The sequence below is a fragment of the Hirundo rustica genome, chromosome 9 (assembly GCF_015227805.2).
Source record: "Hirundo rustica isolate bHirRus1 chromosome 9, bHirRus1.pri.v3, whole genome shotgun sequence".
NCBI classification, from domain to species: domain Eukaryota; kingdom Metazoa; phylum Chordata; class Aves; order Passeriformes; family Hirundinidae; genus Hirundo; species Hirundo rustica.
The window spans coordinates 3566284-3590228 of record NC_053458.1 but is presented as its reverse complement, the minus strand read 5'-3'; the positions used below and the strand labels follow the sequence as shown (position 1 = coordinate 3590228).

At 43.6% G+C, this 23945-nt stretch overlaps 1 protein-coding gene across 6 annotated transcripts in view; it reads left to right on the top strand.

Annotated features, from left to right (window-relative positions):
• The window catches only part of FGGY (FGGY carbohydrate kinase domain containing), a 258281-nt gene that overhangs the window by 12551 nt on the left and 221785 nt on the right, over positions 1 to 23945 (top strand). For 4 of the 6 annotated variants that reach the window (XM_040072887.2, XM_040072885.2, XM_040072883.2 and 1 more), the window contains one exon: positions 287 to 375. The gene's annotated coding sequence lies outside the window, so the exon portion shown is untranslated. Of the gene's footprint in view, positions 1 to 286; positions 376 to 2862; positions 2944 to 23945 lie in introns of those variants that run through there. The other 2 variants (XM_040072888.2, XM_040072889.2) reach the window with 2 other exon arrangements.

Here is a 23945-nt window from a genome sequence, read left to right as displayed (position 1 = left end):
ATCTTCGTTTTATTCTCCCAAGTCACAGCAAGTGCTGTAATGAGAGCCATTGTCTGGAGCAAACCTTCTGAAAGTCTTTTAAGGGCATCCATCTGGGCAGACTTTGCGGTTATAGAAGGGCTGATGCTGTAAGTATTCATCCCACTAATGGTCTCATTGATTTTTATTTGCGCTCTTTGTAGGCTGCCCAGAGTCTCAGTCTGAGTAAGAATTGCAGAAGATGTGCTGAATTCAAGAACTGCAGGCGTGTTTTCAACTAAACCCAGGTTTCTGTATCTGTTTTTAGGGTGCTTGATCGAAGTGGGGCCTCCAGAAGAGTTTGCTCTGTCTACAGAGAAGCAGAGAAGTGCAGTTGGTGAGCAGTGTTAAAAACAGGTGCATAAGTTTGCAAATGTTGATCCAAATCTCATTAATATAAGTAGTAGGGAAATGTCATGACTTATTGAGATTAAACAAAGACCTGCTTAGAATCTTGTGACTTCAGCTCATAAATGGATTTCATCACTCACTACAGCTGCATAAACAAATGCATGTGGTACATATGCATGTTTTGTTTTGGGAAGTTGTTGTTTTTAAAGTCCCCTCAGAATTTTTTTTTTTTTTTTTTAATTGCTCCTAATGAGCCAACTCTCCCTGGTTCTGGAGCGATGCCTCGTGTACCTGAGCAGCACAGCCCACTCATTGCTTTTAAAAGGGAATAAAGTTTCCCAGCCTCTCTCCCCTTCTGGCAGCTGAACCGCTTTGGCAAGCAGGTTATTTTAAAGGAGAAAGTTACAATATGAAACCTGGTGTCAAAACTTTTATTCCTTTTATGAAAGTAGCCTTGCTCTGGTGCTCCTTTGGAGCTGTGGAAATGTAATCCTAGCCCAATGAAAAGCTGGAGAAAGCCCTATACCCCTGAGCTCAGACTAAGTTTGTCACATATTTCATGTATTTAATTCATGTAATTTTTCCTGTTGTCCTTGGCCTCGTTTCTGCTGATGGGCCTCTCACAAGGAATCCTAGAAGTGGATGCCCTGTGATTACCCAGGGGGAATTAGTACTTCCCCCTTGTTTTCTTGACAGTGTGTTACAAGTAGGATGTGGCAAGAGGAATTCAAGTTTTGGTCTTCCTGTTCTGGTTGTTCCCTGAAGGCACAAATGGTGCAGTAGTTTGGGATGCAGAGCAGACACTTCTCTGTGGATTTAAAATGTTGTACAGATCAAAACTGTCAAGCCATTCTCATATCTTTACATTTAAAGTAGCTGCTTTCAGCTAAACCCACACTTTTCAGCATCTCCAGGCAGGCAGTTATCGAAGTTTAACCTCAAAAAACTTAAGATGGCAAAATATCTTGGTAATTCTTTGAAATTCAATGTGCCATTTCATAATCACAACCGAGAAACTGAATTAATCCTGGGTGGGTAGTGTCTCATTTTAACTTTCCATTGCATATTATTTTTTTAACCATATCTAAAGGGAAATTACTTTTTTTATTCCCCCAAAGAAAAATACTCAAGGATACTCCATTTTTCTGGCCATTTTTCTGATAAAGATTCAAAAGTCAAATTTTAAAATTGATATTGCTAGGAGAAAGGGGTACTTTTTTTCTATTTCAGTCACAGCCTACTCTTTTTACTTATAAAAATCACAGTCAGGAAAGTAAAAAGAGCAACAATATGGGAGAGTTCATGGTCAGGGCTGCTTACATGTATATCGTATAGAGATGGATTTGTCCTGAAGTGCTTTAGTTTGTTTTGCTCCCTGGAAAAACAAAACAGGCAATAGCAAGAAATCTCACTTGAACTGAACGAAACGAAAACTTCTTGGCATTTCTGTCAGGCAGCCTTAATTTTTAGGCAACAGGGGAAGAGTCTTAATTGTGTGTGTTCCTAAAGATTGCTTAAACAAATTGCTGAGTGTCTGAGGCTTTGGGTGCCCTGTCCCTTCTGTCAAAGCCCTTGGAGAATCCAGTTGCTCCTCACCTCTGGAAACCTTCCCTCTTACGTAGGTAGCTAAAAAGATGCCTGACATTAGAGACTTGCGCTCCGAAACGCTGCTGCGAATGCCTTAAAATGTCACATTAATATCAAGAACAGTTCACCCACAAACCATCTGGCTTTGCAGATCTCAAAACCATCTTTCAATTAGTTAATTAAGCTTCCCTGTTTCCTAATAAGGCCTATTCGAAATGCTCTGAGGCTGGGGACAGCGGGGCTGTAGGTCTGCACCGAGCAGGTGTGGCGGTGGCCAAGGGTCTCCCCGGGCAGCGGGAGATCCCGGGAAGTCCTGCCGGACCTTACCTGGATGTGCTGGCTGGGAAAATACCTGGCTTTGTCCTTATAAGGCCAGGGAACTGCTGCTGGAGCCCTGATCCTGCCCCAGCACTTCCCAGCCCCGCGCAGCTACAGTCCTAAAAAGGCAGTTCCCTGCTCCTGCTTCCCACAGCTGAGCTCCCCAGGGAGGCCAGCACTGCTGAGCCAGGCATTGCACTCACAGCGAGAGCCGTCCTTACGGGCTGTGCTGTTGCTTCTCAAGGCAGATGTTGTGCTTAGGGGCACTGCTGGCCTTCTCCTTGCTCTTGTTTAGTGAATCATGAAAACAGAACAGAGAGCGGTGTCGGACGCGCCGGTGCCTTTCGGGACCAGGATAGATCCCTGTAGGATCCGCGCAGGGAAGGAGATTCACGGTGGGAAGCAGCTCAGAGTCCGAGTCCTGAAAGCATATTAGGTTATGGTTTTAGAATAGAAAGTGCTCAGCAGCAATATGAGCTCAAAGCAATTCGTGTCCTTTTTCCCCCCTCCCCTGGCTGCCAGTCCTGCTCTTTGCTTGTGCTTGCTCAGTCCTTTGTGGGGCCATGCTGGGCTCTTGGTTTCATCCGTGCTGAAAGCCAGGAGAGGGTTTTCTGCTCAGATTCACAGAGTGGCATCACAAAACACTGTGCTCGTGTAACTGAGCGAGTGGTGAGTAGGAAAGAGGGGGGAAAAAGTTATTAATGCCCCACATGCTCTTCCTAATGTGAAACCTTTAGGTGCTGTACTCTCTTTCTGAATAAAAACTCTTCAAGTGCTGGGTATTTTATGAGACAGTTTTAGAGGTTTAATTGAAATTTTCTGAGGTATCTGATTATTGGCTTCTTTATTTCACATGCCAAGTGACAAGCTTAGTTACAGTCTGATAGATTTTTAAGGACAAGTTCTTTACTGGAGACGGATTTTGGAAGGGCTTGAATATGCTAATTCAGAGGGGGCATTGCAGGGATTTCTTTCTTTTATTAAATCAACAAATCATCCTGCCTTAATTTGAAATAATAAAGAGGAGTGTTTTTTGAAATTTAAGATCTGTGAAATTCTGGCACCGAGCAGTCACATGCTCATTTCAGAAAGGGGCTGAAATAATTCATTTTCAAGGAGGCTGTTTGGGAGGAGTCCCTGGATAATGTGTGCTCTGTGGAGTGTGGGAGACATTGGGGTGCAGTTCCAGGCTCTGAACATGTTGTACTCGGGCACAGCAGTCTGTCTGCTCAGAGCCACATGCTTCCTTCCTTTATCTGGCTGCTCCTGGCAATCCTGCTCAACCTTTGGACTTTGTGGCCTCTCTCAGGATGTAGCATTGGTTCCCTAATATCTCTTCTCTTGTCTTTTGCCAAGTTTCCAGCAGGCAATGAAGCCACGACAAGCAGGGTCACAGGTGTTGAAGGAAGTCAGCAGCACAAACAATTATAAAACTGGATTCTGCAGTTGCAGGGGTGAAATGCAGCTCTTTATGAATCTGGCACGCTATCCCCATCTTTTTTTCTGAGCTTATAACATGTTTTCTAGCTCCTTTTGTATCACTGCTAGGTGTGTGCTGTGGATTTAGTAGGTGGGGTTGAGAGTACTGATGGTATAGATTAGAAAAGAAAAAGGAGATTGCCATGCGCCCGTTTAACGCACATTGTGAGCTGAGATCTGGTCTGTCTTTCTGATGTTGTTTTACACTGCTGGTTTCTGAAATATCTGTCAGGTAAAACGTTGGAACAAGTTATTCCCATGTGTGAATGGTAGTAAAGGAAATATTTAGACAATAAGGAAGAGGGTGATTAGAGGGGATCGTTGATCGGGCAATAAGGAAGAGGTTGATAGACACTGCGGTACCACGAGGCAGGAGGTGACACACACCTATGGAATTTGATAATTTGGGAGGACCATTTACAGCTGTAGGCTTAGGACACTAAACATAGCAAAGAAAAGTTTGATAAAACCATGGCAAAGGGATTCTCCTGCCTCTGCCAGGCAAGGGAGGGGGTAGCCAGAAAATGTTGTGTTGGAATTTCAGCAATAGAGAAGTTCTTCCCCTTGGCATTTCTGTTTGGCTGTTGGTTGTGGTCCCAGCATACGCCTTGTGTCGTGTTTTGTCACCCAGAGCTTTGGAAGATGTGTGTTTTTGGGAAGACAAACAGATGAAATGACAGTGGGAGGACTGCCAGAAGCACACTGTCTATTCTGAACTCAGAAAGTGCCCTCATGTAGCTTTTAAAGTGAAAAATGTTGCCTGTCTTCCATACCCTGTCATTAAGGCAGAGCACCTTTAGTGATGTTGGTGTTTTTTACAGACTATTCCATCTGCAATCCTTTGTCTGAATGCACTTATAGTGAAATCAAGGACATTCTCCTTCCAGTATATGAATTAAGTTAAACTGTAGAATTCAGAAAATATTAACTTACCAGCCTCAGAAGGTTTCACTGCTTTAACCACACTGATAAAACAGTGAAAAGTTGTGATTTGTAGAAAACTTGGGGCCCTTTCCACCACAGAGGTGGTCTGAAGTCCCATGGTATCATGGCAACCCTCATGTTAGCCCTGTGTGCAGGCTCAGCGCTGTGTTCATTGTCTGATCATCAATCTTCAATTAATTCAGTGAGACTCATGGTGGAAAAAGGTGACTAAAGGTATCTGAATTTGCCCTTTTGCCATAGAAGGAACTCAGCTACTGTTCTGATAACCTAGGGTAAAGCACACCTTAGAACAAGCCAGCGCTGTTAAACCCCTTCGTAGGGACTGTAATCTGTGTTTATAAATGGGACCATTATCGGGAAACGTCACTAAGAATCTAAGGAATCTTTAACCAATAGCTTATTGCTTCCAGGGATGGGCTCTGTAGGCAGTTTGTAAAGAGCCAACATTTTACTGTTGGTGTGTTTTTCCAGGAAGCAAATACACTTTGCTGGTAAGGGAGTTTCTGTGTAAACAATACAAACCCATGTGCTCAAGGCTGGCAATGGCATTGCCACTTGTGGAGAGCAAACTTACAGAATTTAGAGAGTCAGCCACTAGAGCTCAGTTTATTCACTGCTTTAGCAGAGCAGATTGGAAATCAGAGGAATTAGTACTATGGAGTCTTTTGCTATGAATTCACTCCTGGTAGTCTGGGGACCATATTCATTGATATTTCAAAGACTGTGAACATTTCTTTTTCACTAAGTGCAAATTCGTCTGTTGCAAGAGGCATCCTAAAGGCAAATGGACCAGTCAGGGCCCTGAGTGACCTGGTCTGACCTCAGCTGACTGCTTTGAGCAGTAGGTTGAACTCCATGTCTTTCTGGGGTTCCTTTAAACATGAGTTATCTTATGATCTGGTGATTTGTAGAAAGGGTGAATGTGTCTCCTAATGGTATCTCCTTTTGGGGTATCATACTTTAAACCTTTTTTGAGATGGTTGATGGTTCCAGAAAAGACTTCAGCACTGAGCCCTTTCACCTGCCTGACTCTAATCTCCCAGTCAGTCCCAGTGCAGTGAAATGCCATGTTATCCTTTGAGCATGGTTACTCAACCCCTCTGCAGAGAACACAGTGCCAGCCACAGGTCCCAGTGTTCAGAACATCACAGGAGCCAGACCATGGGTGTATTATCCACTTGTAAAAACAAAACAAATTAAAAAATGCGTGAGCGCTAAGAACAATGTATGGTGATCCTGAAGGAGTTTACCAAAAGGAAGGTGGCATTTCCCAGAGCTCTCCTCACATGTGGGTGCATCCCAGCTTTAAAGATACTGACCAGAAACACCTTGAAGTGCTGGGCTCTAAACTACAGCAGCCCAGCTGCTCTTGTGCAAGCTGTGTGATGCTTGTGGTGAGGATGGGAACCTTAAAAATTGGGTAGGTAAAGAGCAGGAAATGGGAGCCATTACCTCTGTCCCAAGGGAAGTGGTTCCCCCTGTGAATCACAGCCCTGGTTTCGCTGTGCTGCATGGGAGTGGCGTCCTGTCCCAGGTGAATATTCCCAGCTCCTGGGGCCTGCCAGGTCTGACTGCTGCAGGGGAAAGGAACAGCAGAGTCCTGCTCCCACCAGCATCAGTCCTGTGCAGCCTTCCCCCATCATCTGGGGAGCAGGGAGGATGAGGATGTGTCAAGCTGAATGAATTGATGCGGTTCTTTGCTGTTAGGAATGACCAGAGCAGGACAAGGACTGCAGTCCTTTACTCAGGAGTTTGGCCTTGTGCCACACAGTCCCTGGGTCATCCCTCGGAGAACAAATCCTGCTGCTGTGTGAGACAGCCCAGGTTGCCAAGTCTTGCCTTCCCCCTGCCATGAGTCACTGGGCTCTGGCAGAGGCTGGAGCTGGAGCTCCCGATGGCACAGGAAGCTCCTGCCCTGGCTCGCACTGCAGCCTATCCTGGAGGAAACCTCTGCCGGCTCCTGCGCCGCTCTGCCCATGCCAAAGGGCTGCCACACCCCGGTTCTTGGGCCCTTCTTACTCATAACGGAGACAGACACCGAAACCAAGCAGTCCCTCCTCTGCTGCCTGGGCTCTGTGGCTCCCACAGCCTTTTCCATGCCCCTTCCTTTTGTTCTGTCTGGTCCAAAGCCTCTGCACAGGAGCTGTTCTATCTGTTCTTAGGAAGAGAAGGCAGAAATGAGACAGATCCTGGCCATTGAGTGTTGATGGTATTTATCCTTCCTGAGCCAAATAATGGGATAAATCCCCAAACCTCAGTTCATCCAAGGCTGTGTGTGTTTGCTGGAGCAGTACAATTAATGGCACAAGCCATGAGTGTGTACAGTGTGAAGGGACAGAGCTGTGCCTTCCTCTTCCCTGTCTTGCTGCTCTGATTAAGTGCACCTTCTTCCACCTCTGATGCTGAGGTGCACAGAGCTGCCCCACAGCTCACTCACCATATGCAGATCATTTAGAGGTTTGTGTTGTTTGTAAGTCGTGGTGGAGAGAAAGCAGCATCCGAGGCCCCAAGTCTTCTGGAAATACTGTAGCTCACCAAAGATCTTTCATCTCAGCCTGTGTTTCTTACTAAGAACTCATCTTCATCATAGAGCTAGAAGTGCAGCAGAACCAATCATTTTGGGAATTTAGGTCTTTGATATAAATTGAAGTTAATTTTATGGTATTAGCAAGCTGATGGAATGGAATTTTTGCATCATGAGATGTCTTTGCAGCAGCAAAGTCTGTCATTAAGTCTTAATGGCAATCCATTAAAGTGCTTGCAGTTTTGGACAAAAGGTGACACTTATCTAGTAAAGTTAACAAGGGAGTGAAAGCCTCTAGACCTGATAAGAGTGACCCAGGGCAGGTCTGTTGGTCTTTTGTGGATGGACTTCAGCTTTATCTGCTCATATGCCAAGATAGCCAGGTGTAAACTATTTATATTAGAGAAGTTAAGTGATCCTGGTAAAGTAGCTTGTGGCCTGAAACAATAATTCTTGCTAAGGGCCTGAATTTATTAAGTCAATAATTAGCTTATTAGGCATATAACTGTGCCTGTGTTAGGTGTCTGAAGTTTATGTTCCACCTGGTTTACATCCAGTGAGCTCAGGCAATTTGTAAAAGATAGTCCGTGTGTACAGCGAGGAGCTGCAAAAAAGATTTGTGGAAGAAACAAAGGGGGAAACCACACATAGAAAGTCTCAGGCTATGTGGGAGAGGAGAAGAACTGAATGTATCTTTTCCACAAAAGGTAGCTTTAGCCAAAGGGCCAGTCATGAAGGTCAACAAAAGGCCCGTGGATGAAACAATTTCACTGTTATTCTCAGGAAGGAGCACTGGAAAGAGGATCCACGTGTGTGGTTAGAAAAGCCAAATGAGGTTGTGCTTGGACTCACACGCTGTTCTGTGGGTTTGGAAGTTGATGAGTTGTTCAAAGAGGGAAGGATGGTTGCATCTGTTGTCAGAGCCAGTGAACATCTCTGGTTTCACTGGCACCTCAAGAAAGGTGCTGGAAGGTGAATTCACCTCCTGCCTGTAAGCCTGGGTAAGAAAAAAACAGGCACATGGCAAGGTCTTAATGATAGAAAGGTTCTTACAGGGAACTGGAAAGCATGGAAGGGATTTCCGAGGTGGGAGTGCAATACTTTCTGAAAGGCAGAAAAATACTTGTAAATATTGCATCTATTCAGATGGAAACAAATTCTTTTAGGAACATCTGATAATAATTTTTACAGTCAAATACATTTTTTACTTTAAAAGTGTGAAGAGATACTTCTGCTTTAGATAGACTGAAAACAGCCTGAAATCAACCCCCTGATAGCCCTCAGAAAATGCCATTTTCTTAGGTAACTGTAGCATCTTGGCGGTTTGTAACTTTGTCCTTCATGATAAAAAGGGGACACCTTTAATTTCTGAATAATTAAAATCTCCCAGAATTGTGATAAGGTTGTACAGTAAGTTGTATCGAACTATGTACTGAACACAGACCCCACCAATCTTATAAGGTGTTTTGTATTTGTTATTTTATGGGTTTGGTAAAGACAAAATAGTCAGTAAAGTCAGGAGGGGAAGTGAAATTGCTGGCTACCCAGTTTTAGTTGTTATTTTTAATGTAACAGTACCCCATTCCTGGATGGGGAATAGGCATGGGGTGACAGGTGGATGCAGATGGAACACCAGGAAACTGGAAGGTCAGGTCAGGTCACCGACACCAGGAATTGAACAAGAGCTAGGGTTGAGATTCCCAGTAAACCTACAATTAGATATTCAAGTTAATGAAGGAGAGGTTTAGCCTTAAAGACATCCTCTTCCTGGTGGTTTCTTGTATTCCTGGGTGCCAAGGCTTGGGGTGTTGTGAGCACAGATCTGCAAGAGCGATGTTAAGAGTAGTTTATACATCTCTATCCATCCAGCATCACTGCACCTTTAGAGGCTGAATTAGCAATTCTGATCAGCCTCTGCAAATGTTCCCAGGTGTTAATCTTTGCCTTAGTGCAATGAGGTGGAAAAGCTTGAGGTTGAAATCCAAGCAGCATCTTAAAAAACAACCCATGTTTTTGTCATTGTTTTGATCGGTACTGGTCTGATTATTTTTCAAGTACGAAGTATGCTCAGACTGATGGCTTGTACCTCGTGTTTTATCTTCCAGAAGAATTTTTACAGTCTCTAGTTATCAGCTTTAAAACCAGTGTAGGTTTATAGCTGGAAGACTGGCAGATGTTTGGGTGTTGTGGGGTAGTTTAAATACAGCTGGTAATTTTACATGCTGGTGTCATGTGAAGTGATGCCCAAGACTGCTTTGTTAGAAGCTGTGTTGGTTTTTAAGGATCCTGGTACCCTAAGAAATTATTTCTGCCTCTTTTGCCTGTTCTTTGTACCTCTTTGTAATGCTTCCAGTGACTCCAATCCTATACTTAGATAGAAGAGCTGATCTACTGGAGCCTTACCCTGGGAATGAACTCCACTAATCAACTGCTCATGACTCCAACAGATGTTTCTGCTTATCAGACAATTGAAACCTCATGTTCTACTATATTTCTTAATTTTTTTCCCTTCTTTTGATATTGGCAGCAAATGCCCCATTACACATGTGAGCTTCAAAAACTTGTCACATGATAGCAGGAACAAATTGCTAAGCCAGTCAGCAAAGTTCAGGTTTGAAGTGGTGGTCCACTGAAGGCAACTGGGTCTTAGAAGCTGAAGGAATCATTTATGGAATTACCATGCTGTGGTTTTGTTGTAAATGCCAATATTTTATTTCAGCGTCTTGTATGAAATTTGGAAATGTAAGAAGAACTCAGATCACAACTCTTTTTTTTTCAAAGACTGAATCACTGTAGGATGTGGAGATAAAGTTAAGTGATTCTTCTGAGGATATGAGTATTATCCTCTTGAAACCACAGAAAGGGGACGGGAATAGTTTATATGATTTTGTTATATACAGACTTATCTCCCACGGCAGGTCAAAATCTGTGAATTTTCAGACATGGTGGAAATACAGATGGGAAGAATTTACTTTTCACTTCAGTTTGTTTAGTCTATTGCTCTTAACTTTCCATTTCTAATTGATAAATGACTGATGGATTCTGGATCAATCAATATCCTTGTATGATTTAGGCAAAAGGAAAAATAATATGTGTAGAAAAGATGACAGACTATCACTCCACAAAGATGCAGCTTATTCCACTGCCAGCAAATGCAGAACTGCTTTGTGGAAGTGAAACACCTGTTACAAGAGTACAATGGGAGCATACAAATTGTAGCATTGCAGACACTTCTTGGGGATTAAAACACCTCATTTGCAAACCATTCTTCTGTTAGCAGCGAGCAGTTGATCATGAACCTTCCCCTACCCACAGCTCACCCACGCTGTGCTGATTCAGGAGTCGTGGCAGGGCATGGCTAAAAGGCACAGCCAGGAGGTTTATCAGTATTCACACTTTGTTAGCCAAGCAGGAGCCTCACCACATGTGGGAGACCATAACCAGAACTTGTTCCTTTCACCCTTTCCCATTGTAAATATCTTAACTTGCTGCTGCTGCTTGGCTTGGTTGGGATGATGAACACGAGTACAAAGAGCAGTGGGAACTGGAAGCCCTTCTGTTAATGGGAAAGGTGAGAGTGAGGGTAGACAGGGTCAGTGGCTGCCTCTGCAGCCCCTCTCAGGATACTCAGTACCTTGGAAAATTTCTCAGCTGATAAAGATGTAATCAGTTAAGAACATGGCCAATAATAGCCACTGGGCATGTTGGCAGTTGTTTTCAAGCTGCTGATACACTCTCTTCTTTAATCATCACATTTCTTCCCATTGGTTTAAAGCCAAACTCCAACCTCCTGGTGCCATTTGCAAATATTTGGTGGAACCCGAACTTGGGCTGAAGGTTTGGAGAGCAGAAGGATTTGTGTCTGCATAGAGACACTGTAGTTTTTTTGTGACTGTGGATGAGATTTCTTCTTTGCTTCTTGCACTTTCTATGTAGAGTAGGAAACTGAGGAGCCCATAAGATATGGGGAACAGAGAACTGGTGGATGATCCTCAGTAGAACATGTGCAGGAGTGGTGGGAGTGGGAGAAGAGCAGTCATTAGGGGAAAGAATCATCTAAGCCAAGGGAGAAGAGCTTAATTAGTAGTGCTGAAGTTGGCTGACAAGCCGTGGAGAGAAAAAATTGGGTATTGATTTGAAATTTTGCTAAGTGCCGTCGGAAACTGAGAGAAGAATGATGGTGGTGGAATGACCTTTGAAAGGATTCAGAGAAGACAGCTTGATTCCATGTGACCATAAAATTAAGAAGAGACCTGGGGAGTGTAGAGAGATGATAAATCTCATGGCCAGTGAGAATAATTTCAAGTGGCCCATCAGACTCAGGAGAGCTTGCTTCAAATATTTCGCAGGCAGACAGAGATGAGGGTGAAGATACCTGGTCGGCCCAGGAGCAGCATTTCCCCTCCCCGTTCTGGGGCAAGAGGAGTCAGTAAACCGAAGCCAAGCTTTGCTTGTCACCCTAGGGAACTCCGGTAGATTTTTACTGGTGTGTAAGAAAGCTTTGTTTCCCTCTGTCCTGCTTCCAGCCTTGTGGCCAGGGAGATGGGAGCCATTCCTCCTTCCGGGAAGGATTTCCAGCGGTCTCAAATCTGCTGTAGGGCTGACTCGTAATCCCGTGTGTGTCCAGAGCACATGACCGGGATGAACGGGTGCCCTGAGGATGATGATGGGAGATGTGCTCTGGTCAGAGCGGGGGTTCCGGGGGTTAACAGGGACAGTTCAGTCCCGGGGGGTCCGGGCTGGCTCGTCTCCCTGCGGTTCCTGTGCTCACTCACACACACGGATCCATCGATGAGCTGTCATGTGCCGGCTGCACGCCCACAGCAGGAAGGAAACGGCTGGTCCCTCAAAGTCAGGAGCAGTGGGGGAAAAAAAAAAAAAAAAAAAGGCAGCAAACAGTAGGCAGGCTGTGTATTGTCCCGATTCCTCCCGGACTGAAGGAATCCTTTGCCCCATGATTCATGCTGAGCTGTCTGCTCCATCCGGCAGGCACGGAGCATCCGGCAGCCGTGTCAGGCAGCCTCCCACTGGAACTGGGTGCTGCTGGCACCGCAGCCTGCAGCGTTTCAGGATTCTTTTGTTAGTCAGGGCACTGGCACTTCCTTTGGCATTTGGCTCCAGGAAGGCTTGTGTGTGAGGAGGGGTGCTTTTTTTTTGCCTTTTTTTTTTTTTTTTAATTCCACCCCCCCCCCCCCCCTTTTTTTTTATTTTTTATTTTTTAATATTTCTGCGGCTGTTTTGTTCAGTTTCACATCTGGAACCTGAAGTTTTGGTCCAGACATCTCCCTCGCTCCCGGCTCTCTGTAGGTCGAAGTTTCTGTTTTCTGATGATTAGCCAATGCCAGCTGTTCTGGCAATGAAGATGTCTCAAATCAATCCTATCCTGTCTGGCTTTCCAGGAAGAGCCAGCCCTCCCCTGGCTCTCCACAGCCCCTGTCATCCAGGACTGAAATTTATCAGAGCTGCTGCGAGCAGGAAATTAGCTCCTTTACAACTTGTTCTCCACTGCTTCTTATTCATTTTATTGTTTTAACGTTTTCCAGAAAATAAGGCAGAAAACAAACCTGCTTCCTCTTTAGAAGAGTTGTGCTGTTAACCTGTGAAATGCTTATTTCTTTGGCAGACTACAGCTTATCTTTATAGCAGAACCACAAGATTAAAATCAGCTAAAGTTGAACTCAGATAATGAATAAAACACTGGAAAACATTTAGTCATCCTTTAGGATGCTGAAGATAAGGATTTCTACATATAGGCATCAAAGCTGTGATGAACACAAGGGAGGGATGGGCTCAGGAAAAATGGAGTGAGGGGTGCTGCCCACAGACTCAGGAATGTGCCTGAGAGAAACTTATTCAGGGGTCTGGGTCTTCAACACCTATAATAAATTGACTTGATTTTCCTGAAGAGCTGAGCACCTGCAACTTCCATGTATGCAAAACTCATCTTAAAATTGCATTCAGGTAAAGTTATTTTCACTTACTTTATATCTGACTTTAGATGCAGATACATTAACGTTTTAATGTTTTCTAAGTGTCTTTCCAACAGCCACATTGGAAGATAATTTTTCTTTGAGATTTTCCGAGGAAGGCACTCTCTTAATTAGTATCAGACAGTTTTGGTGTTGTTCAGTATTAAAAATAAATCTCTGCCTTTGCCAGAAGTAAGTTTGGCAATTGTGTGTTCCCTGCTGCAGGAAAACAATGTCTCTCTTTAGAGCTCCGAACCAAGCTTTGGCAATGAAATGGGGCCCAATGTCCATTGATCTCAATGGAAAACCTATTATTAGAAGGATCACTGTGACCACATCCTGCCATCATGTTGTACCCAGAACCACCACTGAGGTCAGCAGGATTTTTGTGCAAATATTTATGGCAGGATATGGCCCACTTCAGGGCATTCTGAGGGCTGACAAGCCCTCAGCTGAATTGTTCCTTCTTCCAGGGTTGATCCTATCAGGCTGCTAAAATCTGAGCCATGGACAAGTCAAAAACCCCACCATCCAAGGTGGTGTTGACTGAAACCCAGTAATGCAGTTTGGGCAATTTGAACTCAGACATGAGGCAAGACTCTGGCATTGCACAATGTCCTGGTGGATTATGCCATGCCTTGGACAGTGGATGGGTTGTATCCTTCTAATTCCTCAAGAAAGCAGCAAGAACCAACTTTGATAGGTCTGTGGCTTGGGCAAGTGAAAACTGTTGATAATTGAGTAATTTAAGGTTTTCGTTTTCAGCAAATGCTTTGCATGTGTGACTAGTGCAGCGAATTTCCTGCTTGCCAAATTCAGTTCTATCAACAATTATTGGAACCATGAGCTGGGCTAGAGGGAAAGCGCTATCCTTTATCCTTTTGATATGGGGAATAAATGAATTCTTTTCAGCTTACTGTACATCTGTGTTTTCACTGGACAGCAGAAAACTGTGTCACTGACTCACTGCTTGATCTTGGGTAAATCATCTAATCCTGTCTATCCCAGTACCCTCATGTGCATAAATAATGTAATGACTCTCATCTGTCTTTAGAAGCTGTTACAATAACTTGATTTGTGTAGTTTTAACATTACTTTTGTCTTTCCCACAATGTTTTATTGGTGAAAGAAGGGTCAAAGTCAAAAAGTTCCTTATCCCTGCTGGGTGCTGAAATATTCACTTTGCACAGGTTTAGATGATTTGCATAAATGACAGCATTTTAGCTGAAGTGTTTTTTCATACCTGTAGGGCCAGGCTCGAAATTGATAGGGATTTGACACTGCAGAAATTTCTCTGCTAAAATGACAACCTGGCATTTTCAGCAATAGCTGCTGCAGCCCAGCTGGGTGACTGGAAGGTAGGAACATCCTTCCAAACTCTGTACATGGATTCCCTGCAAAAGGTAAGAGGCATAACAACAAATTGATCCTCACCTGAACGTGGAGTTAGCTCTTGAAGAGTGGTTTAGGTTGAAGCTGAAAAACAAATTCAAAGCTTAATGATTTTCCTGTGTATCAACATCTATAAAGAGAAACAAAAAAACAAACCAAACCAAACCAAAACCCAAAGCATTGTTTGAAAACACAAATGGGCAATTCCACAATACCAGGCCTGGAGGATATTTTCAACTGTGGAGTGCACAAAATGATTCTTTGCATTTTAATCTGCATCTTGAGACCCAGGACTAATGTGGTCTGTGGCCTCTTTCTCCTGCATTTTATGCCTTAAGAAAATGCTGATCTCTGGGAAAGAATGACTTGCTAATATCGGAAATTTAGGTAGAAATGTAATAGTTTCAAAGAAACTGGTCTGTTGAAAACCTTCTTCACTCAGAGGTACAATTTGTGGAGGGAAGAGACTGCAGGATATGAAGATCTGAGAGTACAGGGAATGGGTGATATTCTCACTGAGAACACTTCTAAGGGACAGGAGGGAAAAAGGCTTGTGTCTGTGCTTTGATGGAAAAAAAAGTCAACTTTTCTATTAGCCCAATGCAAGAATAAAACTAAATGCAAAAATCTCAAAAACAAGTTGCAAAATTTAATTCTTGTTCTCCAGCCAGTTCTGGGCCAGAACGATTCTGGAGGGAGAAGTTTCCTGTGAAACAGGAAAGGTGTGATCCTGCTCCTGCCCCTTAGTCAGAGGTGTCTGGCTCCCCAGAGGAGCTGCAGTGGAGCAGTTTCCCTCTGATCCCACACAGCATCCCAAGCACAGGCAGCGAGTGCCTCATGGACTCTGTGCTCCAAGTGCTGAATCAGGACTTAGACTGGCTTCAGTTCTGGCTTGCCCTGAGATTTCGTACTCATTCTTGAGCAATGCACTTAATGTCTATGCTTCAGTTTCCTATCTGTGAGGGTTTGCCTGCATGAGGCGTCAGGGACCTGCTTTAAGTACAGATGTTTTCATTTAGTACAATCTGCCACCATTGTAAGGTTAATTTAAGCTTTTTTTGCATACATTTAAGCTAAGTGGAAGTAGCAACTTTTCGACTCAAAATGCACATTTTGTGGTGGTGCATTTAAAATTCTGATTTAATCAAGGTAGTAAAACTTAAAGGTCCATTAAAAAAAAATTTAGGCAAGCCTGGAGGTGTGAGTTTACCAACATCTGTGTTAGTTGGGGTCCCTTGGGCTTCCCCACCTGAAATGGGGAATGAACCTATATTCATATAGGTTTTGGAGGGAGAATGGGATACTCAGACTTCAGGAAGGGCACAAAACCTTAAGATGGAGGTTTCTTACAGGAGTCTAATAAAAAATTAAATCTTTACGTTGGTGTCCACCACTGCAGAGGCTAAAAAAGTAGGAAACTCCAAATTCAGTGACTTTATGGCTGCCCTTTGAATGAAAATGTGCAGGTTTAGGCTACATGGAGAAGCTGCATCACTGAAACAAAGGGAATATTTTAACTGCTTCCTTCTATTGTCTTCTCCTACTATCTAGTTTGCCACCCATGTTCTTTTTCTCTTGGAATTAAGACCATGGTTTTTCTGTTTCCCAGGAATAATAATAGAAATAGTAGAAACTTACTGCTTTGCAAATAACTGTGGAAAATACACATGGAAATCTTTAGGAGTGAAAATAGCTGCAATGAATGACAGTTGCTACTAGCAATGGAAATGTTTGGCTTAAGGTATAAAAAATAGGCATGAAAAAGCATGTCAGAGCTGCTGAAATTTCAGCTGGAGGACTGAGTGCATGGATCTTCTCAGGCACAGGAAGAATAGGGGGGAGATTGTCAATACCCCAAAGTCCTGACCCGCCTTTGTAAAATTCTCCTTACCACAGGCACTAAGTGTTCTTTAATGCAAGTCAAGCACTGCAAATGAGGAAAGAGAGAGAAATTAGTCTGAACAGGAAGCTTCAAATATTCTAAGACTAATTGAGTTTAGATAATTAAGGGGTTTTAAAGCAGTAATTCAGAGGAGAATGGGAGGGGAGGACAGTTTAATTGAGATTGCCTGTCCATCTGTGAATTCTCCATGCATCCTTCTGTGGCATGTCCCTCTTGTCATTCCTTCTGACCTGAAGGGGCTGATGTCGTTTGCATTGACCTTATTAGCTGGCAGCACTGCAGGCTTCCCCTTGCATTTCAGAGCTGTTTGTGCCCTGCCTCTGGTGCAGGCACGTGTGACAGCTGCCTCTGTTGTCCTGCACTTTGAAATGTCCTGCCCTGGAGCATTTTGGGTGTTTCTGGGGGGTGAGGAGCAGGGTTTGAAAGCTGCTTTGTACTTCAGTAGAGGCCATTCCATATGTGTGTTGGTGCTAAGTCTTCATCTCTGCTGCAGCAAGGCAGCCAAAATTGGAGTCAAGACCCAAGCCTTTGCTGCTAGGAGTGGGCTGACAGTGGTGACAAGCCTGGCTGGTTCAGGGAGAAGGTTCCCAATAGGCTTGAACTGACTACTACTAAGAAAACAGCTTTTTAAATGGATGTCAAAGTGTGTTCTGCACCTTGGGAGTGCCAGTGCTGTGCCAGCTGCACGTGCACCATGGATCCCTCCTGGTCTGCAGCTCCCTGTGTGGATGTCTCACAGACCCACTGCTTTAAATGCAGAGAGCGTGACAGAGGCAGATCCATGTGGCGCTGTGGGCACCAGAGATTTGGATACAGTGAGTGTGAAACAGGTGAGTGCGACTGACCTGTGGAAATTCCCTGGTTGTAGAGGATGGTGCCCAAGGGCTCCCAGCCATTGACTCAGCCCTCTCTGACAGCGTGGGCAAACCTGGAGCGTTACAAGTGCGGTGGTGACATCTCAGTTTTGATTTAGTGTCGAATAAATGAGAAACACGATGCTAGGGCCTTGTCCTGCTTCACCATCCCTCTCTGAGGCTGTGAATTCCTATCTTACACCCACTGGTGCCCATAGAAACTCCAGTGATTTAAAGAAGGCAGGCCCAGCACCATGCCAAATGGAGTCCAGATCAAAATGCTGTTAAAGCTGCAGCAGGACATGTTTCTTAATTTAGAAAGCTGCTAGCAGATAGTGAGAGGAAAGGCCTTGGAGCCTCTACGCACCCTGACAAATTGTAATGCACTTCTTGGGCTGTGACTGTTACAAGCAACTTGAGTCAGTGCCATAAAGACCTCTGGAAAATGGTAAAGGCACCTGGAAGTGGCTTGACTGTGGTTTTCTTCTTGTCTCCTGCTCTTTTACAACTGTTGCAATGGAGGAGTTGCAGCAAAGCATGAGGGTCCTTTCCTGACAGACCATCCTGCTTGCACCAGGAATCTGCTCGTCAAAAACAAGGAAACAAACTCCAGGATGTTTTCATGGGGAGAGCCAGGCAAATGCTCTGTACTAACCTGCCATCAGCAGGTGTTTTCCTAGTGATTGTCATTGTTACTGTCCCTCCGGGGCTATTCGGATATGGAAAGTGGAATAAATAATCAAAGAGGATGTTCCTAGCTGCTAATTTTCAGTCAGATTTGATACTGATCCAAAATTTAACACTTCCTTTCTCTGCCAGCCACATACTAAAAATAACATCTTTTCAGGATATTGGAGACCACTGGAAACCTGTAGTATTTGGCACTTGAACATTGCCTTTCCTCTAGAGATCTCAAAGCAAAAAGTTGGAGTCTTGGAATTGGGAGAATTTGAGACATTTTTTGGAGCTACTTGAGATGTAGGTAAACAGGAGACAAATCTCAGAATGGCTCGAAAAGTCTGAATTTCCTTTTTGAGTGACATCTATTTAAAGAATGGAAAAGCACATTTACTTTGGCTTGTCTCACAGATTTTCTGGCTGTGCACCAAAGCAGGGTTTGCCCTTTGCTGGGGCCTGGGGATGTAACGGGCATGCTGGGTGTAACAGGGAGACACCAGCTGGGAGGATGGTTCCCTCTGCACAGATTGCTGCCCTCAATAAAGTATGGAGAGTAGTTATTCTTGTTAGGGGTTTTTGTTTTCTTTTCTTTTTGTGGCTTTTTTTTTTTTTCCCCTCAGTTAATCAGGACTTTAGACTGCCTTCCAATAATCAGACTCATTAACTAATACTTCTGGCACAGGGAATGTTTTTTAGATAGAGGGGTTTTTTTGTTTTTTTGTTTTTCTTTCTTTCTTTCTCTGTGCTTTATTTTCCTCTTTAGTCTTAGTCATTGGTTAACATAGAGATGGTGGAGGCAACTAAAAAAATGAAAGCTCTGGCTGGCTGGCAGGGATGCAGCAGATTGGGTCTGTTTGTGTGGATGGGTTGCAATGTCCCAGAGCCAGGAGAGTTCCCTTCCTGCCCTGCCCTGAGCACTGACGTGTCAGATGGGACTTCTCAAGCCTTGGGAAAGCAGCTGCTTTTACACTGTTGGGAAAACAACACATAGGTGGGCTTCAGCCAAAAGTCCGGTAAAAGAGATGAAATAGAGGCTGATCCAACAGGCGGGCTGAGAGCAAGGCAGAAGTTCCCCAAGGAAACAGGATTTTTTTGGATTCTCTCCTCAAGTAATTGAGCGCTTTTCTCCCAAGACTCAAAGTTGCTGCAGAGCCTCTTCCCTCTGAAGGACAACCAATGATTCCTTGTGTGTGACAGTTTTGGTTGCTCTGCTCATTGTGATAATTCATTTAAGTCTCTCAGAGTAGCTGTAATTTAATCAAACTGCCTGGAAAACAGCAGGACCGTTCATGCCACGGCGGGGTGTGCACAGCTGCCCATGGAGGCCCCGTGAAGCCACGTGATTTTCATCTTGTGGTGATATTCATTTTGTGCCACCTCTCACGAAACAGAGGTGAGTCAGGCCTTGAATTCCTACAGGTTCTGGGATGTTTTCCTTGCTGGAAAGGGGCTGTTCTTACTCTTTGATGTTGGTGATGTGATGACTTGGAGATAACTACAAGAGTCTCCTTATGGTGAGCAAGCGCTTGGATTGTTTATTTGGCAGAGAGAATGAAGTCACCTGCCTGATGAGAGATCTAAATGTTAGTGAAATGTCAAAACTGCCCACATCTGTTTGATCTGCCAAATCTCAGGGAAATTATCATTTCCACCCTGCTTGGGGAAGCTGTTTTTGTTATGTTAAGCAGGATGCACTGTCTACCTGACTACACTAAACCAATCTGTTGTTTTCTCCTTGCCTTTTCTCACCCCATCCTGACAGATGTGAAGGAGTACAGGTGCATCATAGATCGTTTTTTTCTTTTTTTTTCCCCAGTGTTGATGATAAAGTACCATGTCTGGTGAGAGATATTTCATGCCTGACTCTTGCATCATGCTTAGTGACCTTCAGAGTCTTGCTTGTGTGGAGACTGTGGGGACCTTTTGATTTACAGCACTACTGAAGCGGCTGCACACCTTGGCAAGGGCCAGATGACTATTTCAGTTCAAGTCTGTGGGTGATGAGTGAAGAGACACATTTTGCACTCCTCTCACACTGCTGAGGGATTTATTTATTTTTGTATGTTACAGATTTTATTTGAAGTTTAAAAAAGATTTTTTTTTTTTAATCTAAAGGAGAAAATGCCTTAATGAAACATTTCTGTGTCTCTTTACTTCTTACTACTCAGGGGTTGCATCCTCAAGGAATCTCTATCCCAACTTTTCTTCCAATTCCTGATTGTTCTGGGCTTTTTCCTCCATGTTAGTGATCTCTGGCTCCTGGTTGGGTTTATTTCAGTACCCTTCGCTTCATCTCCACTTGAAAACAAACCCAAAAAATCTTTCCTTTGCATCTTGCCTCTTTTCCCTTGGCAGGAGACAAAAGGGAGGCAATGCTTGTGGAAAAGTAACCCTTTTCAGACCTGTGGGCACAAAGTGAGGCTGAGAGAATCCATTGCTCTGCAGGCCTGCAGATGTGGTGCCTGATGAAGAGATGGTGGATGTTTGGGGCGATTCCTGGGCTGGAGGAGCAGAAGTGAAAGACAAGACAGCTGTGGTGGGGAGCAGGATTCATTCCCCAACTCTCTGTCTGCACTCCGTGTCCTTCTTGGGCGCCGCCAAGCAGGTGCCAGGGGGCTGAATTGCAGTGGGTGTTGCACAAGGATCTGCAGGCTGGTGGAAAGGCTCCAGGGAGCCAACTCCAGCCTACGGACTGGAGCTTTGACTCCCTTAGTCTAGACACTCTCACGGGGATTACGTCAGCAATAATTTGTCAGTCTCTATTTATTTTCCAGTGGCACGGATAGTATTTACTGGTGCTGAGATTCTCCTCACACTCTTCCATAGTTTATCATACAAGAGGCTCTTTGGGAAGAGCAGCTTCCTAGGACACCATTTCCATGGGTTTTTAAATAATAGTAGTGATACTCATGCTTAGGAGAAGGAAATGTACCTAAACATCCTTATCTTGTGTATTTTGATGCAGCTGGTTCCCCAAAAGCATCAGATATTTTAATCAGAATTGTACGTTATCAAATATGTTCATCAGGCTTGAGAATGAGGCCTGAGCACACTTTGCTGTCACTTTAGGAAAAAAAATCCTTTCATCTTAAAACTGTTTATTTGTCACAATCTTAGGTTTTTACACAACAAACTTACCACTTTCAGGTACAGTAAATTTACACATAATCCGTGGGGAATGTGTCCATAGCCCAACTTTAAACATTGGTGCCTGACATGAGCTCTGTCTTGGGTTCTCTGGGTTGTTAATGAACTGATGCCTCTGAGCTGCCTTTTGCAGAAGCTTTTCAAGTGAAATGCTGCTCTGACACACCCTTTGGAAGAGTTTTCTCCTTCCTATGGACTGGAGAGAGGGACTATTTTAGTCCTGTTTTATACTAAAAATTTTATAGTATAAAAATAATTTTATGGTATGAAAAAGTTTATTTTGGATTATTTTATATTAAAATACATTTTTTAAATAAAGCTGTGTGAATATCCCCCTTGGAACTTCCTCCCTTCTTTTTACAACTGGGATTAAAGTTCAAGTGCTGACGAAATTTTATGCCCCAACTTCTGGACTCTGCTCCTTCCATGACGTTTTGTCAAGACTCCATAATTCAGAGGGGATAATTGAAGATTGTGAATATTAAAGATATGATATGAAATATTCCAAGTCTACAAAACGTGAACTTCCGTGAATGTGTTTAGTGGAAAGCTTGGCTTATGCAGCAGGACAATACAAATTTCGCAAGACTTGTCTTTCATGTTTTGGATTTCCCCCTAAAGTACTGAAAGGGCATTAAACCACAGTTTAATAAATAAAAAAATAAAAACAGTTTAACTCGTTGGTTGTTGGGGAAAGGGGAAACCCACGGAAAAGTAAATCTTTAACTCCAAACAAAAATCAAGGAACTTTCTCAAACTCCGAGGATCGATGTTGCTTTATTATTAAACCGCTGCGCTGTTGTTCCCGTGGAAACAAACAAATATTTGAAGCTGTGTCACACCTTCCACCAAAACTCCAGTTAAGAATGTTTTGGAAAGTGTTTGTGTCAGTGACAGCGCTCCTGTGCTCTGAATGATGGCTTTGTGCAGCCTCCTGGGCTCCTGCACAGGCCACAAGGTGAACTCCCCTCTCAGCCTCCTGAACATTCCTTGTCTCTACACCTCTCTACCAGGAATTCGTTGCACCAGGAGCTCTGTACCTGAATGATAATGATACAAATGGTAAATTTGAGGCTGCAGCAGTGACCCAGATGAAGTGTGTGACAGCGGTGGCATTTGGTCGTTCACTGTTGGTTTGGGTGGGGTGTTTTTTTAGTCCATAATTTTCGACAGATCAATCCTATTAACATGCCAGATGATTTCACCTTGAACCCAGTGGGATCTGTTCAGAAATGGAAGGGAAAAAAGCCATGAAATATAACTGAGATTTTGGCTTAAAATAATATTTACTTTCATGAGATAATGTGATCCGTCTCCTCATTACCAGTGGGAAGAGGTCTTTCCATGCTGCCAGATATCTTTTACCTGAGGCACCCCATCTGTTTATATTTGCAGGCTGGGGGGAGTGGAGGAAATCTGATCAAAGTTATCAGGTGCTCCTTTTTGCAATTTATTTTTTTTTTAATTAAAATACTGCTCTTGTTTTCTCTTTGCCCATTTCTTTCACCTCCAGATCAACCACCACATTTTACCTATTTTAACCAGAAAGTTCTCTTGTTACCCTGTTTTCCAAACAAGGAGTTTAATCCAAAGAAAGAGAAATAAAATACATTGACTCTGGAATTCTGTGTTGGGTTTTTTTAGTGAATATAAGGTCAAAACTGTAATTAAATATCTCACCACTGGGAAAAGCATCATATTTCTCATTTCGAGCATGGAAAATAGCCGATGATGTCTCATTAAGGACAAGCCCATTTTGCAACCTTTCCCTTGCTGGAAGCACTAATCACCTTTCTCTTGCCTACACACATACATATTTTCACACAGTTCATAGAAGTTTCATATCTTACAAATCTCTTCTGTGCTGTTAAATGTCTTTCAAATCTTCTAGTTGGTTCAAAATCTATTAAGGCTGGAAGGGGTAAGGACATTTGCGTTATGTTTTTGCACATTAGGCTGAAATGCACTTTTCTGATTTGTGAGGAGACATCACAATGAATTCAATTCCATAAAACAGCCCCCCTTCTGAACCAGAAGGCCAGGTTGGATGGAGCTCTGAGCAACCTGGTCTAGTGGAAGGTGTCCCTGCACATGGCAGGGGGTGGAACGAGATGATCTTTAAGGTCCCTTCCAACCCAAACCATTCTGTGATTCCATGAGCTAGAGTTCATTATGATGCATTTACTTTGTGTAGTACCATGTGTACAAGGATGCTGGAGAGCTCTGAATGTGAAATAAAACAAATAGTTGTCTAAACTTCTCTAAATTTTAATGGATTTTTTTTTCATATTTCTCTCCCTAATGAATGTTGGCATTATAGTCCAAAACCTGCTCAACGTTGGAAGGTTTAAATTGTAACCAGCTCTAAAAATCTCCGTCCTTTTTAAATTACAGACCAGCTAAAAGATATGAGCTTGGGGGACCTTCCTTCGCTGTGGGGTGAGTGAGCAGCTCAGATGTCTCTGATGGACCACACACTGCAATACCTTCCAGTATTATCAAATAATAGCTTGGAAACCCTGGGCCATGTGTTGTTTGGACTGAATTCAGAGGCTGTGTTTGGTTTGTGGTCCCTGTATATATCATGGCAGGTGGAATATACTGAAATGAGGGGCTGGGGAGCAGAGTTTTTATTTGTAAACCCTGCTTAAGATAATTACAGTGGTGTAGAGCAGAAGGAAGCCTTGTGCTTGGGCTGGTGGTTATCTGTGTATCATGGCCCAGCACGTCTCCTGCGTAAAGGAATATGTAATTCAAGAAGTGTCCCCAGGAAAGGGAGA